The sequence below is a fragment of the Psammomys obesus genome, unplaced genomic scaffold, assembly GCF_907164565.1.
Source record: "Psammomys obesus unplaced genomic scaffold, mPsaObe1.curated_primary_1811, whole genome shotgun sequence".
Classification (NCBI taxonomy): domain Eukaryota; kingdom Metazoa; phylum Chordata; class Mammalia; order Rodentia; family Muridae; genus Psammomys; species Psammomys obesus.
This window is the reverse complement of record NW_026596149.1, coordinates 10,845,000-10,869,247: the sequence shown is the minus strand read 5'-3', so window position 1 is coordinate 10,869,247 and position 24,248 is coordinate 10,845,000. Positions and strand designations below refer to the sequence as shown.

General features: G+C 44.4%; 1 protein-coding gene across 3 annotated transcripts in view; it reads right to left on the bottom strand.

Annotated features, from left to right (window-relative positions):
* The window catches only part of Ccdc3 (coiled-coil domain containing 3), a 171,110-nt gene that overhangs the window by 95,328 nt on the left and 51,534 nt on the right, over positions 1-24,248 (bottom strand). The window lies entirely within an intron of this gene.

Sequence of the window (24,248 nt, the reverse complement as noted above, 5' to 3'; positions counted from 1 at the left end):
GCAGCAATGTGGGCAGAGAAAGCAAGTTCATATCTAGAAAGTACCTGATCTGCTGACAACTAATCTCTATCCCTTCGAAGAGGGAGAAAGTTCAGTATAATCAACTGGGTAGCTGACTGCTTCTCCGGGTGAACAGTGCATTAGCACGGGACTCGTATTGATCTCTCTCTGACACAGTAAGCTCTCAACAGTAGTTCACCAGGCCAGCCTTGATGCGGGAAATACTGAACCAATGAACAGCCTGTCTCATTTCCACATGGCCACTCTGTTCATAGGCTCATAAGCAAGCACTAGGGTGACTGGATAAAGAAACTAGATGACATCAACATAGGATGGGTTTGCCTTCAGTGTTCATCACTGACATGAGACACAGGTGTCCAGACAATCAGTGACCATTCTAAGTCACCCATTCATCTCTCCTCCCCAGATGTCCTTCTGACCTGCTTTCTGGTCTATTTCTATTCTTTCAAGTCTCCATCCATCCAAACAAATAACTAGTCACTACTTGTGAATCTGTGTCATTTGAACTAATGGCTATTTCAGCCCTCAATCATTGAGCGAAGTCGGAACAGGAACTCGAAGCAGGAATCTGGAGGCAGGAAGTGAAGCCGATACCACGGAGGAGCACTGCTTACTGGCTTGCTCAGCCTGCTTCCTTGTACAATCTTGGACCACCTGCCCAGGGGTGGCAAACACCTTCAGTGAGCTGGACCCACCCATATCAATCATTGGTCAAAAAGTGAACTATAGACTTGCCTACAGGCAAATCGTATGATGACCTTTTCTCAGTTGAGAGTCCCTCTTTCCAAAGGACCCTGGCTTGTGCCAGGCTGTCACAAAACTAGCCAGCACATTGCCCTTTCATGTTTTAAAAGTTAAATTGTATAAATACAATGCTTGAAACAGTGTAGTAATTGTGAAAACTCATCAGCCTTATAAGGAGAACAAAACAGACCTTTAGCCATCAAACTTAATACATACTATGCAAGAACTCCAATCGCCACCATTCGGCAAGCAGTATATGAATTGCTGTACGCTTGTGTGTTTGAACAGAGCAGCGTGCCACATTTCCAAACAGGCTAAATGGCACGCACATGGAACCTGGATAATCTGGGGGCACATGGGAGGCTGGAATATTCCACGCCTTGATCTTGGTGGTTGTTACATGGTTACCCACATATTTATGTATGTTTCATACATGTATTTTTACATATTTGCTTCATATAGTTACAATAAAAAAATTCTTTAAAGGACACAGTCTTTTGGTCAAACTAGATTATAGTCAAGAGATGGATCTGGCAAGCAGGTTCAGGTCTGTCACCGTCTCATACACATTCAGAGTGAAGCACAGAAGGGTTACATGATTGCTCTCCAGAAGTTCACACATGGCAAGGCTCAGTTCTCGTGGACCAGCACTGTCCTGAGTCTCCCCAGGTAAGAAGCGAACAACAGCATTACAATAGTCATTGAGGTGGGCATGCCCATGAGCAGAGCAAACAAACACAAGAGCCCCGAGACTGTACTCCTGCCCCAGCAGCACACTGAAAGAAAGAAACCCACAGATAGAACAAAGCTAAAACTTGTTTCGTTCTCTGTGTGCTTGTGTGTGTTTATATGCATGTATGTGTGTGGTTGCACATGCCTGTTTGCTTGTGTGCATGCATTCGGAAGACAGAGAACACTCTCAGGTGTCATTCTTCAGGTACCACTCACCCTTTGTGAGTGTGCGTGTGTGTGTGTGTGTGTGTGTCCTGGAACTCACATAGTAGTCTAGGCTTTCGGGTCAGCCAGCTCCATGGATCTGCCTATTTCTCCTTCCTCCCAGCTTTTAAAGTTTTGACATGGAACTCGAGTCCTCATGCTGGTGAGACACCACTGTACTGACGGAGCCACTTCCCCAGTCTCATGGCTCCAAACGTCATCTTAGTCTGTTCATTCACTAACTAGACCACACTCAGTAGCACTGTGTATCTGTCCTTAGAAAGATGCTGAAGATGTAATGGCCCATGCAGCACCATTCCTGCCCTCCAGAACCTGTCCATCCTAACAGTAAACTCTAACTTGAGACCACTCCAATTCTGCCCCCTGCTGTTTTCGACACAGAGGTCTGTCTGCTGTGATCTCAGTGCAGGCCAGAACCATATACTTACTTTCCTTGTTATCAACCAAGTTGTCTGCTTCCAAATCCTCTCCCCTCAATGTGAAGAAGAGAACAAATAGAACCGAGCAGTGATGAGTGAGAATTATCCTACTTGATCTAAGTTCAGAAATTTCTTTCATATTTTTCTACTCTCTTAATCTGTGTACAGAGTGATGGCTCATGGAGCCTAAACAGAAATAAACAACCAAAAGTGAGGGACATTCTTCCTATTTCAGGGTATCATGTTCCCTAGCCCTGCAGGGTCCTTATGGAAGTCTCCCAGTGTGCAACGTAAACCTCAACTCATCCTTCCTTCTGGTATCCTTGGGAGAGAGGAAGCCAGAGTCATTTCACAGATAAAGAAGCTAGAATCCTCAGAGGTCCAACTCCTGCCTGGGTCACAGAACTATAGGCAGCTGGGGCTGCTGGGAATGGGGCTTAGGTTAGGACTCCCTGCCTGGCGTCTCTCAGCCCCCTCCTTCCTAAGAGGAGAAGCTTCCTGTGTGAAGCTTCCAGTGGAGTCTTGCTTTCCAAAAGGAATATTATGGGAATGCAGAGCAACCCATGCATATTTCTTCCCCTGCACATTAATACATTTTCAGGAGGGAGAAGTGCATATAATGATTGTCTGTGGCCGCTACAAATTCATCTAATAATTAAGTGATCTGTCACTGCTGAGTCCACAAGTCTGTACTTTCAAGAGAGGATTGAAACAATGAAAACAAAACTATCTTGGCTAGTATAATCTTTTCTTTTCCTTTTCCTTTTTTTTTTTTTAAACAGAACTAAGGACTGAACCTGCAACCTTATGTGTGTCAAGCAAGCACTAAACCCCTGAACTAGAGCTGTAGCTATAAACCCTGGAACTAAACTATAGCTCCAGTTACCAACAACAAAAACCTTTGACATTTAAGACAAGGAGTTTGAACTTGACAAGCACCCAGTAACTGTTCCATTAGCCACTGTCAGCACTTTGGCTAAGCGTCATGCTGGAGTCTGCACTCAACAGTCAGGATAACAGTATCACCGCTAAGCCTCTTCTTGTTAGCAAATGGAAACAAGGCTGGCTGGTGTTTCCAGGAGGGGAGATACAGGGTCAGGAATACCTGCCCATTTTAAGCCCATCAAACCAGACTCCTAGCATCTCCGTGTTCAAATCTTCAGATGCCAAATGGAAACAGCTGGCACAGGCCAAGCATCTTGAACCTTCCATCCATCATTTCACGCTTCCATTTCAAACAAATAACTCTCAGTATTTACCTTTTGACTTGTAAGTGCAGGACCTGGTTTCAGGCCCTGGAGATACAGTTAAGAATAATAAAGAGATGCTATCCTCCTAGTCGAACTGGTATGGTTAAAATAGACTAAAACCATGACCTTCTCTTGGCAATGAGTGGCTTGAAACATTGATTCAACAGCCTTTGATAATGCCGCCATTGAAACGCCTGCACAACTGGACAAGGTGAACCCCTGGACACTGGGAATGGGAAGGTGACCTAGACAAGCCACTGTGGAAGCCAACACAGTTTTCTGAAAGAAGAAAAAAATAAAGCCTAAAGCAAATCCTCCATATGACTCAGATCCCTATTCTAGGGTACTTGTGTGAGAGCCTGTCTTAAAAAAAAAAAAAAAAAAAAAAAAAAGGCCCATATAACTGACAAAGCTAAAGACAAGCAATGGTTGCAGCTGGCTCTCTGAGAAGGGAACTTTCCTAGTAAGAGCATAAACAAAACCCCCACAAGCCCAGAGGAAGGTGGGTCTCATTAACCTTTCCACATCCCGGTCCTTGCAATGAAATGGAAAAGGAAGTTGAAGCTGCAGAGGGCTCAGAGAGGAGCACGTATGGTTATCACAGAGCTGCTCTGCACCACACAGGCGTGTTGGCAACAAGGTCTCATTCCCATAGGAAGTAGAGTCCCCTGGGGGATCCGGCAGAGGTCATGGCCAATGGAAGAGAGAAGTAAAGTTCTCAGAGGGGCACAGTCTTCTGCTGGAAGGAAGGTCCCCCAGCTGGGCTCACTGACTAGAGACATACCCTGCCATGGGAGGCAGTGTGCACCTCCAGAGCCTCCTGCCATCTGCTCAGGGAGTGGGCAACATGAGTAGCACACAGAAGGTACACAAAGACTCCAGTGACTGATTCCCTGGTTTTTGCCAGCGGCACAGAGGATGAAAACCCTGCAGAAAAGCTTGGTGGAGGGAATTTCTTATGCTGTAGAAAGGATCTCCCCAGATTATCAACTTGATAGGCCCCAGACATAAAAATATTCATAGATATGAATAGGAAAATAGGTAGGTAGGTAGTTAAAAGGACTACTGAGATGGCTCAGTTAGTAAAGAAAGGTGCTTGAAACCAAGCCTGACTACCTGAGTTCAATCCCTGAAACCCATGTCGTATAAGGAGAGAACTGACTCTGAAAGTTATCCACCAGACACAGACAGACACACATGCACACACAAACACACACACATACATACATACACATACAATGTAGAAAGTAATTTAAAGAATAAAATGAATAAGAAAGTGTGTAAGAAGTTTGGGTATCCCTGTGTTTACAGCATTAAAAGAGTTAATAAAGATTTCACTGGAACATAAATAAAATGAAATAGTGCGCTTTTTTTTTTTTTTTTTTTTTTTTTTTTTGGTATGGAGGAAAAAGTCCAACTGGTTCATTCATAACAAAGCCCCAAAGGGATCATAATTAAAGTGTCTCTTTCCCTAAGTGACTTTTCTCTCTTATTCTGCATTTACTGGCATCTCTATCTGTACTCAGATTGCATAGATATCACTCGATGAGAATTTCTGCAACTTCTATGTTTACAGGAAATTAATTTGTAGAAGACTATCTAGTTCCTCTAAAATTTTTGCTACTTAGTTTGTTTTGTTTACAATACCGCTGGACATAGTGACACGTGCTTTTAATCCCAACACTCAGGAGACAAAGGCAGGCAGATCTCCATGAGTTCAAGGCTAGCCTGGTCTACATAGCAAATTCCAGATGAGCTACATTGTAAAAGCAGGCAAAACACCCACACACATAAAATAAGAATCATTTTTAAAGTAGATTTGCTTTTTTGTTCCCTTAAAAATTAACCAACTCCAATGAACATCTTTTTATACTTTACAAGTTGATTTATACTTCATTAATGTATACTTTACCAATTAATCTCTTTTATGAGGTCAGAGAGCCCAGGACTTCGTGTACGAGAAGCTGGCACTCCAACCCTGAGCCGCATCCCCACCTGTCACAGTCCAGTGTTGCCCCGAGTTTGCCATCTTCATGCTAAGGCTTTTCTCAATGTTTCAGCAGTCTTCTCTTGAAAGTAATCCCCTCTTCCTTACAGTTCCAGACTTGGAAGGAAGTTGGTTTCAAAAACTCTTGCCGATTTTTTTTTTTTTTTGATGGCCTCCACCAGGGCCTCCCTCATGGAACTCCCCAGTAACTACATCACCAAATTCCCATCCCCCAATGGCCCTAGATTGTCATTAGCTCCCCTGGGTCTGCCTGGGCCCCCATGAGCTCCTCACCCATCAATGACTGAATGTTTACCTCAGTAGTATGTTCTGGGTCTTAGACCCAAACTCACTCCTCTCACCTGCTTCTTCTCACCTGATGCTAGAGCAGTTGTGTCAAGAGTTTGGCTATTTTGTGCTCTGTTTCTTTCTCCCTTCCCAGAGGGTGGAATGAGGAGAGAAATGTAGAGTGGTCTGCAGCTCAGCCTGCCTCTGTGTTCTCTCGGTGGACTCCCAGCCTCCCACCTGCAGTGGGTCCGTTCTTTCAGGTAAGATGGGTGTCACGGACATGGCACCTTCCAGCCCTCTTTGTTGCTGTGGTTCCTGTTTTCTATTTTCCTGGGGTTGATTTGATTGGGTACCATTTTCTTTAGTCCGATTTGGGGAGTTGGTTAGGTTTTGAAACAGGGTCTTGTGTAGTGCTGGCTGTCCGCAGATTCACTGAGTAGCTGAGAATGACCTTGAATTTTTTTTCTTCCTGTCCGCACTTTCCCATGTGCTGAGATTACAGGTGTGCACTCCAGACCCTGGTGTGTGCAGCCCTGGGGACTGAAACCAGGTGTTCATGCATGCTAGGCAAGTGCTCTACCAACCACAGCCCCAGCCCCTCCTACTGCTCCTCCACCTGTAAACCACTCTCCTTCCCCTCCTCCACAAGAGATGACTCCTTGGTGACCACCCAAGACATTCGCTAGGACAGGCTCACTGTGCCAGGACAATGCAGGCAAGCCATCCTCCCTCAGCCTGCTCTAATGGATTGGGCAGAAGCCATTCCCTCTCTCTCTCTCTCTCTCTCTCTCTCTCTCTCTCTCTCTCTCTCTCCCTCCCTTGACACAGTTATAATGGCATGCCCAAACAGGGCAGGAGCAGGTCGAAGAATTCAGACTTCTCTCAGGCTCCTCCTCTCTTCCTTTCCACTCTCCCCTTCAAATTTATAGCTGGAAGTGCTGGTACCAAGATTTAGATTCCAGGTGAAAAGCAGTAAGTTTTAGACCAAGATACTAAGTCACTTGTTTCAACTCAGTTCTTCCTGGAAAGCCTGGTAGCACTGGGGTTGGGCCTGCTCCCCAGAGACAAAGCACTACAGTTCAGGACTGTCTGTGCAGACATCAAATTAATCAAACACTGTTCCTCTCAAAAACATGCTAATGATACTGTAGCAGATTGTGAAGTTACCTACAGGGGGGCCTGCTGTGGAAACAGACTTCAGGTGCTTGGAAAGATGCAACATTTTATAAAGTCAAAAAAGCGAATCAGAGAAGTGTCTGCCACAGACTAAAACATTAAGAAGTAAAGACACAGCACTTGACTAGTTAATTGAAGAGAAGAGCAACAAGAATAAGTCATGAAGCATACTTAAATAGAAAGCAGTTCCAGTATCTAAGGAGTCACAAAGCACAGAGGAAAAGTTCGATTAAATCCTTAAATCCTTTTTTTTTACATAGCTTTGTAGGAGCTGGAGAGATGGCCTGGCAGTCAAGAGTGCTTGCTGCTCCTCCAAAGGACCTAGGTTCCGTTCCAAGTGCCCACATGATGGCTCACAACTGTATATAAGGCTAGTTTGGGGTGGCCGATGCCGCCTTCTGGGCTCTGGTTACTGCATGCTCATAGTGCACATACACGCATGCAGGCAGACACTTGTAATTAAATAAATACACTTAAAATATTAATAATAGAAACTAGCCCGGGCCAGCAAGTTGGCTCAGCAAGCAAAGGTGCATTCTACCAACCTGACAACATACATTTGATACGCATGGTGTCAGAAAAGAACAGACTCCAGGAAGCTGTCCCCTGGCTTCCATATGTACCCCACTTAACACACACACAATAGTTAAACAGAAACTAGTAAAATTTTTAAATAGCTTTTTGTGGCTTATTTGAACACTTAGATGGGACATAAAACATTTTATCCTAATGGCACCTACCCACCCATACACATACATGCAGAGAAAAATGAACATAATCATTTAAAAAATATTTAAATAAAAAAATATTTAAGAGTTTCCAGTTTAGGGGAGAGGAAAATCAGGGTAAATACCCTTAACATTCTTACAAGTCCTTTGTCCAAGAGGATCTTTGGCCTGTGGCCCTGGCTCTCCTGACACTGTCTATGTAGATCAGGACCCAACTCACAGAGATATGCCTGCTTCTGCATAGGAAGTACTGGGATGAAAAGAGCATGCCACCACAATGATATCAAAGTCTCTTTTTTTTTTTTTCAAACATTTTCTTGAAAGACTGGGCACCTTCGCTCCTTCTTAGTTCTAAATCCTCTTTGAAATCTAAACAGTTCTGTCTCAAGCTCACTTCTTTCTTTTGTTTGTTTGTTTGTTTTCCCAACACTTTCCACATCCTGCTGGGAAATCTCCTGATCTAGCACCATGTTCATCTGGCATTTTGTTTTCCAGGTTAGCAAGAGGACAATTGTGCAAACTGTGCTGATGGATGGCTTTGGTTCTCTCTCCAGCTGCCAGTGGGAATCTCCTCATTGCTCCCCTTTAACAGTTTCTTCCTATTTCTCTGAGCTATTTCTCTGCCACACACAAAGTGAATGCCACATTCTACGGCAGGATGCTTCTTCGTTAGGTTTCTATTGTCCTTATCTACTGCAGCGTAAGCCTACAGCAAAGTTTGACGCCTTATAACAATTAATTGCCCCCCTGCATCTCTATGGATTGGTTGACAGGTTATGATGCTTTACACACTGTTGGCTTAAGTTGGGGTATCTAGACCATCACAAATGGGCTCACATGCGTGGCTGGACATTGAGGTATGCTGATGAAAGGGGCCTCTGTTCTCCTCCAAGTAGGATTCTCTCCTATGCTTTCTTATAACATGGAAGATGGATTCCCTAGAGAACCATTATGCATCAGGCATGGGGGCATATGCCTGTAATCATAGCACATTGGAAGCTGAGGATAAAGGATCTTGAAATCAAGGCCAATCTGGGATACATGGCAAGGCTATATTGAAGGAGAAAGAAGAGGAAAAGAAAGAAGATAAAAACAGAGTGAAGAGGAAGAATATGGGTAAGGTAGCACATTCTTTAAATCCCAGCACTCAGAAGACAGGGACAGAAGGATCTCTGAGTTCAAAGCCAAACTAGTCTACATAGTGAGTTCCAGGCCAGCCAGGAACAAACAAAATCATCACCAACAAAAAGGCAGAGAGGAGGAGAAGGCTGAGGATGAAGAGGAAGAAAGGGGAGGAAGGAAAGTAAAGCACTCCAGAAGAGACGCCTCCGTGTACAAAGACTCACCAAGCCTGTACACACATCCATCATATCCATGTTCTCCTGTCAATGTTAGCCATGTGCCCAAGGCCAGGGCCAACATGTAAGGGCCTGCAGGTGCAAGTACCAAGGAGTGAGGTTCAGTGAGACTTTTGTGTCCTTCAAATGAAGCCTGAGCTTTTCTCTGATTCAACAAGTGATCCAGCTTACAACTGTCATTTAAAAAAAAAAAAAAAAAAAAAAAAAAAAAAAAAAAAACCTTCTGTTGGGGCTGGAGAGATAGATCAACAGTGAAGAGTGGTTGTTGCTCTTGTACAGGGCCGGAGTTCAGTTCCCTGCATCTTAGAGCCACCTATAACTGCAGGTCCAGAGGATCCAACACCCTCTTCTGGATTCTGTAGGCATCCACACAACCGAGCATGTACACATAAATAAAAATAAAAAGGTTTTGTTAACAGTAAGACTAGTAATAAATTCACTTAATTTTTTTTTTCATTTTGGCTTCCAGAAACTATACCTTATTATGTTTTATTATGCTTATCTTGACATGTTGATCCCACATTGAGTGGATTCTGAATGAGTGGTCTTTTCCTAGTATCAATTATCCTCAGGCCTGAGCAGGTCCTGGACTCTGTTTTTGCACTCTGTTTTCCACTCTGAGACTTGCTGTCAGGTCAAGAGTCCTTTGCAGAGGAGGAATGAGTCATGAAACAGAATTTGGGCTCGGCTAGTTACTGGAAATAACACCATCATAATAGCACCAAGCACCAGCTCATCTTGATAGGTATTGCATTTTGTTTTAGTCTTCTCTTAATCGTCGAAAAGAATTAAGGTCACTCTCTCCCTACCTCTGCAACTAGATGGTGACAATCAAGTGTGTCTTGAAACTATATACAATAGCACTTTAGTTGTTGAGCCTTAATAATCTACAGCTTTTACAAATTGCTCTTTGCCAGAGTTTCTACAGAAATTAATTCTGAAAGCAGTCTTTACCCAGAACATTTCGAACAAAGGCGTGGTTTTCAGATAGAGTTTAATTTTGTTCTCTACCACCTGTTTAAGCTTTAAATGAGTGTTAAGGAATAAAGGTGCTATGGGTGTTAGGACACTGGGTAGTTTGTGCTGTAGTTTGGGTACCTGGGTGTGTGTTTTTCAATAGCAAGAGGTGGGAGGAGTAAACCTGAAACAACTAAGTTCTCTAAAACATCAGAAACATTACATTCTGACCTAATCCTTCATGAAACTTCAGGTAATACATCTAAAGGGACTTAAAATGGAGTCAAGAAGCATATACAGTGGCCATTCTGTATACCCCTTCCCCAGAGGCTCTGTTTAATCTCTTAATAGTCCCCGTAACCCGAGCTTTTCCCCCACTCTAGCAGGAATCTGACAGCCCTGTTCATTAAACTCTCTAATCAAAATGCATCCAAAGAGCCAGTGATTTCAACAGCTCTGTTTCGGGTCGTTCCCCACCCCCCAGGGTGTCATTCTCCATGCTTCCATTTCCTCTTTCTGAACAGATCTCTCATTTTCCCAGACCTGAAATTTCCTTTCCACTCACATGTCTTCATCAGCAATTAAGCAAAGGATACCTCCTCCTCCAGGCTCTGTCATTTCTCCCGTTGTTTCCATGGCAATCTGGGCAATTTATAAAGAACTTACAAAGGCTACTTTGGTAGTAGCGATACTTCTGGCAGAGTTGGAAACAAAACTGCTGGAAGACAGTAACTAGTGTGGCAGCGAGGTGGAAGGCAGTGATGCTGTCGGGGGAGGGGGGTTTACCAGGGATGACCTTAGGAGAAAGCTCAGGGTCTAGGTTTAATTCCTCTGCCAGCAGACATTTTGCAGAACCCAACACACACTTCCGGAAGCAATCCCCTCCACAGCAAACTCTTCCAAGAAACAGACACTGTCACACTCTGAAGACACTAATTAGAACCAGACTCAGCCATCAGGAATGGTTTTCATTTGTCATGATTTATCGGCAATTTCTGTGCGACCTTTAATAATGTGGCATCTTCCTTTGTGTCCTTTTCTCTGTGTCTCCTCGTTGCTCTGAGATGCTAAGACACCAATCATTAATCCATTGGTAGCTATCATTCCCCCAGCATTCAACAGTATCCTTTATACGGCAACAACCTGATAGGAACTTTCCCTACCTGAGCTCACTAACTTACCACACCGGCCCCATTTCATTGATAAGGAGCTAAATGTCAGAGGTAATTCAGGGCAGAATCTACTGAGTGAAGCAGAGCTCTCGGGGAGGTAAGCAATGCCACTGCAACTTCCGGTTCACTTTTCTCACTTCCCAAACTTTAACCACAAGGAAAGCTGTTTCCACAGTGCTTCAGGAAACTGTTTCCCTTTACCCAGGTCAGCTGGAGAAACAACTCTGAAGAGATCTATAAAATTCAGCTTGGGGCCTGGGGAGACAGCTTACTTGGTGCGAGCATGAAGACCTGAGTTAAATCCCAAGAGTCCATGTGTTTTGCTGTTTTTAAAGCCAGAGACAGGTATGGTAGCACATACTTGTAATCCTAAACTGGGGAAAGGAGAGACAGGAGGATCTCCGGCACTCACTAGCCAGGCAGCCTAGTCTACTTAGCAAGTTCTAGTTCACTGAGAGACATTGTCTCAAAAAGGTGGGACCAGTAAAATGGGGAAAGGCACTGTCCCTAACCCTGATGACCTAAGTTACATCCTAGGAACCTGTTCTCACTAGTACACCTGTACACACACATGAGCTGTGGATGTGTGCACACACACATCCGAACAAAAACAGTGCTGTTGTTATTGCAGGGTACCTGACTAGAGGGCGCTGTTGTCTGGCAGTCAGGTGGCAGTCTTCCAGACAGAGGCTCCGTGCAGAAACGGCCTCTCAGGGCCCTTACTGCAGTTTTGCAATTCTCTGCTGTCTTTGCTCTCACATGTCTTACGCTGTTTTTCTTACTAACTTCCTGAAAGCGCCACAAAGGAGCTCTGCTTTTTGGTGTGATTCTGATGACAGGTCTCACAGCTCAGCAGTTACATAACAGGTATCAGCTCAACAAGCCCCAATCGAGAAAGAAGTCTCAACTTGATTCTGAACTCTAGGACGAAACGCTAACACTCTTCAGAAACACTCTACCGTATCTCCCACCCTTCGTGACCCTTTCAAAGCTTCCCGTGGCTCCACCTCCCCTTCTTAGCTAAATCCACAAGCCCGTTAAAGTCATGCTTGTACATGTTCGACTGAACCAAGCATGCTCTGCTCGACTGATTTGTTAGAGAAAACACCATAACATCCGTGTGGGTTTTTTCTAACGTCAAGAAAAATGCAGGTTTTTATGGGCACCACTCATGGACAGCTCATGATCCCTTGACCTAACATGTCCTGGGGTTGGCACCACTCGGAAGGATGTCACATGAAAACGACCCGTCAGACCCAGAGAGACAGGTGTCACATGATTTCATCACACGTAGAACGCAAAAATAAAAGACATGAAAGTAGACGAGAAAGCAGCAGGTGGTGGCGGGGATCGGGGCGGCCGTGGTTCTGATCAGTGCTTCTATACACACGCATTAAACACTTTATATTGCGCTCTTCCGTACACTATAGCTTAATAAAAAAGAACGGCAACAGAGAGCGAGCCAGGCTTGGTGGTTCCTGCCTCTACCCCAGCACTCAGAAAGCTGGGCCCAAGAGGATCAGAAAGGATGCATTACACAGTGAGACCATGTCTAGGGGTGAAAACGTGGGGTTGGGTCTGCACATCGGCAGACCACTTTCTTCTAAGGTAAGAAACAACAACAAAAATGGTTGTTTACCACCAGAGTAACCAATGCTTTGGCGGTAAGAAATACTGTAAATCTGTCTCTCTACTCTCTCTGCCTCACTCTCTGTTTTTGTCTGTCTGAGTCATCCATGAAAGTGAGCACGTGTGCACACCCGTGCACATTAATCACATGTATGTACACAGGGGGCGCAGGAGGACCTCAGGTGTCTTCTATCACTCTCCACAGGACAGGGCTCTCTCTGAACTAGAAGCCTGTCACTTCCACTAGGCTGTCTGACCAGCAACCCCCAGGACCTACCTGTCTCCAGCCCCCAATATTGGGGTTACATGAACAGCTTTTTACATGGGTGCTGGGGATTCGACCTCAGGTCCTTGTACTTGCAGAGCAACTGCTCTTGTCCACTGAACCATCTCACCAGCCCTGAGCTGTTAAAAATCTTGCCCATTTCTTTTAGATTGCTGATGTCACCGAATGTAGAAAAATTTTTTCAAAACCTTTTTAAAGTCCCTAAAACATACCTCTTTCAACTTCAGATATAACATGCTGAACTTTGCAAACCCTTTCCAAAGAGACTAAATCATATAACTCCAAGAAAGCTGTTTTTGCTAGACTAGACAGAAAGTAAAGACTTTATGTGCTCTGAGTATATTTATCACAAACCATTTCTCATGCCTTAAAAATTAAAATATATAGTTTTCTTCAATGTTAATTTTTAAAATAAATTCCAAATATAGAGTGCAAGAAACCTTGAGAGACCAATTATCCAGTTTCAATAACCACCAACACTTTTCTGCACCTTTTTCATCTACATTCACATTTTCTAAACTGGACCATTTTTAAACAAAATGAGGTCTCAAGTCACTTTACCACTAAATACGTCATCAGTCATCTCAGAAGAAGGAACTACCTTATTATTTAACCACAGTGACATCAGGACACCACAGAATTAATCACCTGACAGCCAATGCTTCTGGAAAGCTCTCCAAATATCTAAAATAATATTTTCCATAGGTTTTCTAGAAACATCATATGCCATCATTATCTTACATCTTCATTATTTTTCTTTCACTCTAGAATCACAGGAACATTCCATTCCCACCTCCTTCCCACGTTATACAAGGTAGTTAAATATACTGAATCTGCTTATTATTTGTTGTTGTTTGGGTTTTCTGGTTTTGTTTGTTTGTTTTTATTATTTAGGGAACAAGATTTCACCCTATAGCCCAGGCTACCTTGGAGCTCACCATGTAGCTCAGGCTGCCCTCAAGCTCATAATCCTCCTGCCTCAGCCTCCCAAGAGCTAAGATTAGCGCTACAGCTAATTCAGGGTCTGTTGATCCCGAAGAGCTTGTCTGCCCTACTTTGCTTATGTTTTGTTGTTGTTGTTTGGTTGGTTGGTTGTTTATTTTGGGCAGTGACATAGCCTTCATCTTTTCAGTGAACAGTTATGTTATAATCGAGTTTGCTTTCTAGTGCTCTGATAAACAGCATGAGCAAAGGTAACCTGGGAAGGAAAGCTTTATTTGGCTTACAAGTTACAGCCAAGGGAGGAAGAGGAGGCAGACACTGAAGCAGAGGTGGAGAAGGAAAACTGCTTAGTGGCTTGCTCAGTTGCTTCGTTATACAGACCTGAGCAGGGATGCCACCCCCCCCCCAGTAGCCTGGGCCCTCCTAACCATCAATAAGTCCACAGGTCAGTCTGACAGGGCCAATTCCTCAGCTGAGGCTCCCTCTTCCCAGTGACTCCAGCTTGTATCAAGTTGGAAAAGGAATACATTCACACTGCCTTTGGTGGCAAAGCCCTTCCTTAAGCTGACACCTTCACCAACTGAGATTTTCAGAGCAGTGACCTTAGACCTCATGGACCTCTGTGAAGCCTCAACTCTGAAACCAGAGAGTGGACAGTCTGAGTGTGCACATTGCCCTGGTCCTCCTTTGAATTCACAGTGGAGAGATGAAGTAAGGATTCAGCCCTAAGAAAGCTTCTCTGCGGGGGAGTTTAGGGCAGAGTTCCAAGAAGTTCTGGAGAGCCCAGATAGTAGGCTCAGCAGAGAGGAGAAGGCCAGGGCTGTGACAGAGCTCTGCTGGGAAAGAACAAAGGCTGTTTGTTTAAGGGGGGGGAGGGATCAAAACAGCATTTATGGTTCCAGAAGAGGAAGCTCCTATCACGGACACATCGGACTTGTTGGGGCTTAACTGCAGAGGCTTAGACTTTCTCTCGGAAAGGCATGTGGCAAGAAACAGCCTGGGGTGCTCCCAGGCCCTGGCTCCAGTCCTTCCAGTCCCGTTCCTTTCTTCGTGTTTACAGACAGAGAGCCCAGGATCTGCAGATTAGAAGCAATAATGAAGATGGTGTGTGTTTATGCAGTACTGTGTTCCAGGCAGCTTGGAGCACTTGGCAGACAGTCTTGCTGGCATGGCCTGACTCTTAGAGGGAGAGCTGGAGCTGGCAGGGGTCTCTGTCTACACCAACAAGCCAGTGGCACCTATGTACGCCTGTGCTGGCACACTGTGCACACTGGTCAAGGTCATTCCTTCAACTCCTGTTGCCCTCGAGATTTCTCCCTTCTCTTCCTCCGCCTCCCTTCGTTTCTGTTGTAAGTTCTCTTCTGTGACCCAGGCTGGCTTCATGATCTTCCTGCCTGGAATTCTGGGAGTAATAGGCACATCCCCTGTCCTAGTTTGCTTCCCATTGCTGTGATAAACGCCACAACCAAACCCGGGGAGGAAGGGGCTTATTTCATCTTACAGCTTACAGTCCAGCAAGAAGGAAAATCCCAGCAAGAATTCAAGGCAGGAGCCTGAAGGCAGGAACTAAAGGCAGGACCATGGAGGAGTGCTGCTTACTGGCTTGCTCGCCATGGCTTGCTCATCCTGCTTTCTTACACACCCAGTCCACCTGCCTAGGGATGGCACCGCCCACAGTGGTCTAGGCCCTTCCACATCCATGATTAGTCAGGAAAATTCCCCACGCCAGACGTGCCTATAGGCAATCTGATGAAGGCATTTTCTCAGTCGAGGGTCCCTCTTCCCAGATGATTCCATGATGTGTCAAGTTGACAAAAAGCTAAACAGGACAAATCCAAACATGAAGGAGTCTCTGAAATAGTTAAAAGTGAAACACCGTGTCCGTGTCCATGCTGCCACCGAAGGCCACGTCTGGGTCCAGGGTCCTATGGCAGCCGGGGTCTATGTGCATTGCCATGGCCGCTGTTACCACTGACTGCTATGCAGAGGTCTATGCTGCAGCCTGAACCCATGTTGATGTCCTTGGCCTGTGCTGCTGCCAAGGACTGTGATGGTGTCCACAGCCCTGCAGCAGCAGAAGGCCAGGTCGATGTTTGTGGTGACCATGCTGGGGCCAGCGGCACGTGCTAACATCGGGGACCATGTAGATGTCTGTGGTCCACACTGTTGCCAGAACCCATGTGTCCATGGTCCGCTGACTTTAACGAGCAAGGAAGCTACTTTTCCCTTGGTATGGATGCCTGCAGGCCTACAGTAGAGAAAGGATGACACAGAAGGCTTCTGTGACAAGCTCTACCCCCACCCCCACGCAAAAAAAAAAAAAAGGAACAACCTCGATAGAAAGAGATCGAGGAAAACTCTTAAAACTTGGGATAGGATGCTAAAGTGTCGTTCTCCAGAACTGATAGCTTTTGTCGGGGGTGCAGGTGAGGAAGGACTCAGTTTTCTTTAAGGGACTGGCCTCTGGGAACATGCTCCAGTAAGTGTATGGGCAACACAAAAACACAAATTGGACTCCTCCTCCTCCTCCTCCTCTTCTTCTTCGTCTTCTTCTCCTCCTCCTTCTTCTTTTGGGGGGAGGGTCCAAAGGTGGGGAGAAGCCTGGGAGGACTGGAACATGAGGGTGATCAGGGTTTATGATATAAAATGTCCAAGTAATCAATAAAAATATTATGAAAAAGATAAAAATGAAGGCCACTTGGAGAAATATATGAGACGGCTGTTCAAAGCCAGTGTGTACCTGCTTCAGTTCTAGAGAGCAAACATCAGCTGGGCCTACTTGGTGCTCAAAGAAAATGCCCATGCCCAGAAGCTTCCAGAAGGGGCACAGCTACATTATTCCAGCTATCCCTGATATACCTTAAGGGAATAAAAAGAGCATGCCCAGGGCTAGAAATACAGCGCGGTTGGCAGTACTTGCCTAGCATGCATGAACCCTTTGGTTCTATTTCCAGAACTGCAGAGTGGGGTGTGTATGGGCGTGTAAGCCTAGCACCCAGTGAACAGGGGCAAAGGATTGAACTTCAAGGATGTCCCTGTCTACATCCATAGCAAGTTCAAGGTCAGCCTAGGATACACAAGACCTATCCAAGAAAGATGGAATAGAGACGGAGAGAGAAAGAAAGAGGGAGGGAAGAAGGGAGGAAAGAAAGAAGAAAGGAAATTTAAAAAAGAAGGAAAGAAGAAAAGCAAGCAGGACATCCCAAATCTGGCATGGCGGCTCTCACCTATATCCTAATACTTGAGAGGCTGAGGCAGAAGGATTATCATAAGTTCAAGGCCAGCTTGAACTGCAGAGTAAGACTGTCTCAAAAAGAAAAAAAAAAAAAAAGGAAAGAAAATAGTACTTTCAGGAGGATTATACTGTAACAATTGATCATCTATGTTTATATTGATAGTGCCTTGAGTTATCAACAAATATAAATAATTTGTAGTGTTATTTAGTGCTTTTTGTCTAGACCTTTAAAGCATTCACAAATATTGGGTTTATATAATTAAGTTTCCTGCTTTTCAGATGGGGAGGAGCAGTCAGGCTTTGGGGTAAAGTTCTGACTTCATCACCAATTTTCATAATGGCTTTGGGTAAGTGACTCCTCCCACCCCCTCCCCGCAGCCCTGTTTCCTCGTTGTACACAACCGTCAACTGAAAGTTTGAGGACCCTCCCTCCCTCTCCATAAGTATCTTTCAGACAGGTGGATTTCGGTTGTCAAGGTAACTGTAGCAGATGGATTGCTGATAAGTGGTAGCAAGAAGTATGCTATTTGTCATGCACAGAAAAGCTTCCTGCTGACTGAATGCCAGTAACCTCAGTGATCATTGACACTGGCAAAGGCCCACAAGAGGGGGCCCGCTTGACAGTCTAGGGATAACAATGTCTACAAGTCCAGGCAAAGCAAGATGAAGTTCAAAGTTCAGGCTGTCTGGGCCATGGGTGACGGGTATAATGAGAACATTTCAGGACTGTGGGTGAAGAGAAAGAAAAAGGATACAATGAACCACTTACCAGCTTTTTTGGATGCCCAGATATTGCTTAGTTTCCTGCAGTTCTATTTCAACCTAGATTTGTTTTTGAATGCCATGGAGGATTTACTGTGGCTACATTTTCAGCTTACAATGCCATGAATTTCAGTGGTGGAAAACTGGAATTTTGATCTTCTCCCATGCTACATTTGGCATTACAATACTCATTGGGCAGCAGTAGCTAGAGCCCAAGTCTGCATGGAGACATTACAGGGTCCGCTCATACTGCCCAGCGTATTCTGTTGCTAAGCCATGCTGTCTAGTAAGGTGTATTATGATTTGAAGCTTTGGTCCCTAGCTTGTGACATTGTTTTGGAATGTTATAGAACCTTTAGGAGGACTAGCTGGAGCTAGAGAGTCACACTGGGTGTGGGACTCAGGGTTTCATAGCCTGGCTCCCACTTCCTGCTCACATTCTGTTCCTGGGTGTGGATACAATGTGGCCAACCAGCTTCCTCCTGAGGCTGTTGCCATGCCTTCCCCACCACCATGGACTGTGTCCCTCTGCAACTGAGAGCCTGAACAAACCCTGCCTCCCCTAAGTTGCTTTTGTCAAGGCATTTTTAACACAGCAGCAGAAGAGAAACTAAGACAGTTTGGGTGTAGTAAACACATCTGTGACTAATGACATGTCCCACAGATGACAGGTTCCTTAGGACATTATTCTTTATAACCCAAGGATTACACATATTTATAACACTTTCTACTTCTGCTAACATGTTTATCACCCCAAGATTAACTCGGATCCATGTAAGTGGGACTCAGAAACAAACAGTTTATTCCAACATGTGTGTTTAGCGGTCCTTTAAAAACTCAAAATTTTCAAAATATAACACACAAATCATAAAGTCAAGTTGCTCAGCCATAAATACCTATTTCTTTGAACACTTTAAACTGGGTTGACACACAGGTTCCAAAAGTTCTTCTTAGGACCCAGCTATACCACTCTTGGGCATATGCCCAAAGGAGGCTCTATCCTACCACAAGGGCACTTGCTCAACTATGTTCATAGCAACTTTATTTGTAATAGTCAGAAACTGGAAACAACCCAGATATTCCTTAATCGAAGAATGGATAAAGAAAACGTGGTACATTTACACAATGGAGTATTACTCAGCTATTAAAAACAATGACATTGTGAGATTTGCTGGCAAATGGAAGGAACTAGAAAAGATCATCTTGAGTGAGGTAACCCAGACCCAGAAAACAAATACGGGATGTACTCACTTTTAAGTGGATATTAGCTGCAAAGTAAAGAATAACCATGCTAATAATCCACAGGCCCAAAGGAGTTAAGTAACAAGGAGGTCCCAAGGGAGGATGTCTGAATCTCCCTCAGAAGGGGAATAGAATAGACACTGCGGGTGAATGAGGGGAGGGAACTGGATGGGGGAAGGGCTGAGGATAGGAACAGGAGGAACCAGGTTGGGGACGGATGGAGGGAGAGAGTACTGAGAGAAACAACTGAATGGACAGTGGCCATCTCTGAGATGAGCTAAAAAAAACCGAGGGCAATGGAAAATCCCAGAAACTTATGAGAGTGACCCTAGCTAAGACTCCTAGCAATGGGGCATATGGAGCCTGAGCTGGCCATCTCCTGTAACCAGGCAAGACTTCCAATGGAGGGACCAAGACACCAACACAACCACAAAACCTGAGACCTACAATTTGTCTTCTCTACAAGACGTGCAGAAGTAAAGATGGAGCCAGAATTGAAGGAATCACCAACCAATGACTGGTCCAGCTTGAGATCCATGCCATGAGAGGAAGCTAGTCCCTGACACATTAATGATATTCTCTAAAGATAGAGCCAGAATTGAAGGAATCACCAACCAATGACTGGTCCAGCTTGAGATCCATGCCATGATAGGAAGCTAGTCCCTAACACATTAATGATATTCTCCTGTACTTGCAGATAGGAGCCAAGCATAAGCATCATCAGAGAAGCTTCACTCAGCAACTGACAGAAACAGATGCAGAGACCCACAGCCAAACATTAGGGGGAGCTTGAGAAATCCTGCAGAAGGGGAGGAAGGATTGTGGGAGCCAGAGAGTGAAGGATACCACAAGAAGACCTACAGAATCAACTAACCTGGTCCTGTAGGGGCTCACAAAGACTGACCTGCCAACCAGAGAGCATGCATGGGACTGGCCTAGGCCCTCTGCACATATGTAACGGTTGTGCAGCTAGGTTCTCATGTGGGACTCTTAACAAAGGGAGTAGTGGCTGTCTCTGATTCTGTTGCCTTTGGGACCCTGGCCCCTAATTGGGCTGCCTTGTCTAGCCTCAGTAGGAGAGGATGCACCTAGTCTTGCCACAACTTGATATGCCAAGGCCAGTTGATATCTATGGGAGGACTCCCCTTTTCTAAAAGGGAGAAGCGGTGGATGGGTGGGGTAGGTGGGGAGTGAGAAGGACTGGGAGGAAGGAGGGAGGGGAAACTGTGGTCAGGATATAAAGTTAATTAATAACCAATTAATTTAAAAATTAAAAGCTGTTCTTAAGTGTGGGTAAAGTTCAGTGATAGAGAGCTTGCCCAGCATGCATGAGGCCTTGGGTTCCATCCTCAGTTGCTCTCGAGTGCACACACACACACACACACACACACACACACAGGTACACCCACGCCAGAGGACATCGGGTGTTTTCCATCGCTGTCAGCCTTATTTCCTTGAGACTGTGTCTCTCTCTGACCTCCATCCCTCGCCAGCGGGGTTAGGGACACACACGACCATGCCTGCTTTTAGGTGGGTAGTGAGGATCTGAACTAAAGTCCTGGAGGCTGCGCCGCAAGTGCTCTTACCCACTGAGCCACCTCCCAGCTTGGCACAAAGGCCTTGTCTAGTTAAATGCTAGTGCTAAAAAGTTAATGCAAGATGAATGGTATTTTGACAACTGACCAAGTCTTAATTCTGGTATAACTGACTACACAGACGAAAACACCACTCACAGCAGATCCTGCACATTTTTATGTGACTGTTTATTTATACTTTTCCTCTCTTGGCTCCACAGAATGATATCTTGTTCCACATTAAGTATCTGCGTGTGTTTATTTCCCCCTCACTGTCTGGGAGTCTATTCCAAGTGTCTGGCAGAAAACCCTGATAGAGGATTGCAGAGAGTGGTCTGGCTATCAGACAAAAAGACGAAAAACACCCGCTGCCATCCCAGAGGCTGGGCTCACTAGGTGTTGAGTGGGCCACCCAGACTAGAAGATACCAGTTGGTTTCCCTTGGCTTTAGACTACAGTAGATTCCTTGGAAGCGAGGAGATGCTGTGGTTAAAATGAAGTTTAAACAGCAGTGACCTGGATCTGAACATTCACGCTGCCGTTTCTTGCTGTGAAATTACAGGCAAATCACCTGCATCCCCTGAACTCCATTTTTTTCATCTGACACAGCAGGTTGAGGTGAAAAATGCAACCAAGAATATACAGAGAGAAATACTTTCAAAACTACAGTTTGCAAGTCATTGCTAAAGGTGGTACGTAGATTAGCACTTGGAAACCAGGACTAACTTGGAGCTTTCTACTAAAACTCTCTAAAAGTTGATGCAAGAAGTATGGAGTCCAGAATCCTACCCTCAGGATAGTTTCCGTGATGTGGTTTGTTCAAATCAATAATGCGCTACTATAGCAAAATGCCTGAGGCTCAGTAACTTATAATGCACCGAGATATGTTGGTTTGTAATTCTAGAGGCTGGGAAGTCCCAGGTGAAAGGGCTGCCACTCCAGTGACAGCTCCCTTGCTAAATCTTCCTATGACAGAAAGGCAAGGAGTGAGTGGGAGTTAACTCTTCCATGAATGCATTTATAGCCTGATATGTTTCATTACATAGGACTCTGTTCCCTGCCTTTGGATCCCTTTCCCCTAATTGGGCTGCCTTGTCTAGCCTCAATAGGAGTAGATGTACCTAGTCCTACTGAAACTTGATATGCCAAGGCAGGCTAATATCCATGGGAAGCCTCCCCTTCTCTGAGGAGAAAGGGAGGGAGAGATTGGGGGGGGGAGAACTGGAAAAAGAGGAGGGAGGGAAAGTTGCCATCAGGATGTAAAGTAAATTAATTAATGAGTTAATGAAAAAAGTACCATCTCCAAGTATTGTTGAATTGGGCTAAAGTTTCCAACACACGTTTTTGGGGGACAAATTCAAACCAGAACATTGTCCCAAGGTCCTGTCCAAAATGTTGATTATCAGATAATAAAAGGCACGTAATGACCGGAATGCCTAAGCTGGGTCAATCCTTGCAGCCTGACAGAGCTCTACTCTTTCATGTCTTTACGTTTGGAGTCTCCTTATGTGCTGTTAGAGGCAGTCACCTTCAGCTTTTCTTTTGGTTCCTCTCAAAAGCACTTTTTAAAATTAAATGGCTTTGCATATTCTTTTAACTTAATAACTAAAATGCTTCTTCATAACTGTACATGGTTGCCAAGGAGATAACTCCTAGTGAACTGGAAACACAGAATATTTAAAAATAAAACTCTCTGGGCTGGGACAATGGCTCCGTGGTTAAGGTGATTATCATTTAAGCACAAAGACCTGAGTTTGGATCTCCCCTGAACCACATAAAATGCCAAGAGTGGTAGCATGTGCCTGTCATACTGCTGGGTGGCAGAGAAAAGAGGGTCCCAGGAGCATGCTAGCTGGCTAATCTTGTGCAGTTGGTAGGCTCTGAGTTCAAGGAAAGATCTTCCTCAAAAGCTATGATGAAGAGCAATAAAGGAAGCCACCCACTCTGACCTCTGACCACTACATGCATGAACACACTCATTCATTACATGCACAAAATCCCACAAAGTTTTAGAATATTTCCTGTAAAAGTCAGGTGTGGTGCTGCATGAGTGTAATCCTTGGAAGATAGAGGCAGGAGGCTCAAGAGTTCAGGGTCATCCTCCACTATAGGGTTCAAAGGCAGCCTAGGCTATATCATGATACACTATCTCAAATTAAGTAAACAAATAATTCCTGAAGACATTAAATGCCATAAAATCTGATATTAAACATAAGTCATTTGTTGATACATAAGCCCATCTTTAATAAGCAAACATTATTTTGTTAACTTGATTTCTACTTTTCTTCCTTTCCTTTTTGTTGTGTTGCTGTTTTGTCTTGTTTTTTGATACAGGGTTTCTCTATGTAGCTGTCATAGAACTGACTCTGTAAACTAGGATGGCTTCAGACTTGCAGATATCTGACTGCCTCTGACTCCTGATTTCTGGGATTAAAGATGCCTTGTAATTCTTTAACTAGTCTCACATAAGTAGCAAATATAAATATAGATGCAATTGATTTTTTTAATTTCCTACTGCCTTTGGGGCTGAAGGTGGCAAAGAAATATTTCTGGGATAAGCAATTTATCAAAACAACATAAACATATAATTTTATAAGTAATCATTAAACACAAAATGTCAACTTATATTAAAGAAAAACACTCTCCCTAAGACCTCTTCCTGAAACAGACAGGTCCTCATGACCTTATCCCTACTTTACAATTATTATTGTCATCATTGTTACAAGTACCTTGAGACCCTCTTCACGGAAACAGGCAAATAATAACGGAAAGGGTTTCAGTATAGAAGCTCTAATTACTCAAGCTGCTTCTGATGAGGTGATCTATCATCAAAATTATTTAATGATTGAATTCTCTAGCAACTCAATTAGGTCTTTTCTCAATTTACTTGAAAGTGAAAAATCAGAAATCTAATGGGTTGCAAAAAAAAAGATTTATTACTCCCTCAGTAGATCATTCATTTTCTTTATTTAAAAAAAAAATGGTTTTGGTCTGGCTTCCCAGAGTGCTAATCCCCCAGGCAATGCTGGCTAGTGAGATGAGGGATGCTGAGAGATGAGTCTTGTGCCTATGATATGGTTATTAAAAGGGAAGGATCAGAGAGCAGAGCCCTGAGTTCAGTATAATGACTCCCTGCCGTCCAGTGCTCAGAACTATTTCAGGAAAGAGCAAAACTTAAAAGAAAGAAAGAAAAGAAACAAGTCCCTAAACCTGTATGCCCTTAGAAGGCCATCATCTTTCCCTAGGCATCCAGGCACCCATACTGGAAGGTCTTGGAATCTATGCTAGGAGTTGAGTCTCAGAGGAGTGAATGGCTGGATAGCTGGAGCTCCTCTGACATCTCCAAAGGGCATTCTCCAGGCCAGGTGATAGCCATCGCAGCACGCTTCCAAGTGAAGAATCCCAGGGCTAGGCACTCTCAAAGCCCAGAGCTTCAGAAGTACCGCCTATTATTTTCCTCTCTGTTAGAGAGTCACGGTAAATCTGCCTGGTTAAAACCAGACATACTAGATTAGCTTTGT